This window comes from Rattus rattus, chromosome 15 (assembly GCF_011064425.1).
Source record: "Rattus rattus isolate New Zealand chromosome 15, Rrattus_CSIRO_v1, whole genome shotgun sequence".
Lineage (NCBI taxonomy): Eukaryota > Metazoa > Chordata > Mammalia > Rodentia > Muridae > Rattus > Rattus rattus.
The window spans coordinates 58,142,225-58,143,827 of NC_046168.1; the positions used below are offsets into that span (position 1 = coordinate 58,142,225).

At 41.7% G+C, this 1,603-nt stretch overlaps 1 pseudogene; it reads right to left on the reverse strand.

The window, feature by feature from the left end:
- Positions 1–840: 840 nt before the first annotated feature.
- Positions 841–1,092, reverse strand: LOC116884848 (annotated as a pseudogene).
- Positions 1,093–1,603: the final 511 nt, after the last annotated feature.

Here is a 1,603-nt window from a genome sequence, read left to right on the forward strand (position 1 = left end):
TCAGTCTCTGTTTTAATCTTTGCCTCTCTCTTCCCTGCCAAGGGTATTCTTGTTCCCCCCCCCTTTTTCTTTCTTGAAAAAGGATAAGCATTTTTATTTTGGTCATCCTTCTTGATATTTTTTGTGCATCTTAATTCAAACATTTCTAATATCTACTTATCAATGAGTGCATACCATGTGTGTTTTCTGTGATTGAACCTCACCAGGATATTTTCCAGTTCCATCCATTTGCCTATGAATTTCCCATTGTTTTTGATAGCTGAGTAATATTCCATTGTGTAGATGTACCCTTTTCAGTATCCATTCCTCTGTTGAAGGGCATCTGGGTTTTTCCAGTTCATATTATAAATAAGGCTTGAACATAGTGGAGCACGCATCTTTGTTATATGTTGGGGCATCTTTTGGGTATATGCCCAAGAGAGGTATAGCTGGGTCCTCAGGTAGTTCGATGTCCAATTTTCTGAGGAACCTCCAGACTGATTTCCAGAATGGTTGTACCAGTCTGCAATTCCACCAACAATGGAGGAGTGTTCCTCTTTCTCCACATCCTTGCCAGAATTTGCTGTCACCTGAGTTTTTGATCTTAGCCATTCTCACTGGTGTGAGGTGAAATCTCAGGGTTGTTTTGATTTGCATTTCCCTTATGACTAAAGATGTTGAACATTTCTTTAGGTGTTTCTCAGCCAATCGGCATTCCTCAGCTGTGAATTCTTTGTTTAGCTCTGAACCCCATTTTTTAATAGGGTTATTTGTCTCCCTGCTGTCTAACTTCTTGAGTTCTTTGTATATTTTGGAAATAAGCTCTCTATCAGTTGTAGGATTTTTTTTTTTTTTTTTTTTACTTTTCAGGGTTTTTAATAGTCACATGCAGAGGTCCAGTTCATTTCAACTCCTTCACTGCCAAACCTGGGGGCAAGGACTGCTTCAGCTTCTCCGCCTTCTCCTTGTCTGTGATAACCAGGGTGTAAAGGTACCTGCTACAGTGGACCTTGAACTTTACATTATCCTTGTTTTTCTTGATCTTGACAGATTTGGCATCCTTCCCCTGGGCTGTGAGTAGAAAGTCCTTAATTTCCCAATTTTCCGAGGCATGGTGTGCGGACTTTCTTGTTCTCATTCCCTAAGGGACACAGTATGATAGTGGTTCATACGCCATTTAATTTGTACAAGTTATGGGAAACCATCTAGAGATGGTTTGGAATCCACTGAAGAATAACGATGCATCTCATACCATAGACTTGAGGATCTGGGTGGTGTCTTAGTTAGGGTTTTACTGCTGTGAACAGATACCACTGCTAAGGCAACTCTTATAAGGACAACATTTAACTGGGGCTGGCTTACAGGTTCAGAGAATCAGTCCATTATCATCAAGGCAGGAACATGGCAGCATCCAGGCAGGCATGGTGCGGGCGGAGCTGAGAGTTCTACATTTTCATCTAAAGGATCCTAGCAGAATACTGACTCTGAACTCAGAGATCTGCATGCATGACTCCTGAGCACTGGGATTAAAGGTGTGGGCCACCAAACCTGGATTCAAACAGAACTCTCCATTACCTTCCCTGCTGGTCTTAAATGTTGCGGGTAGAGAGTCAAGAGACCGAAT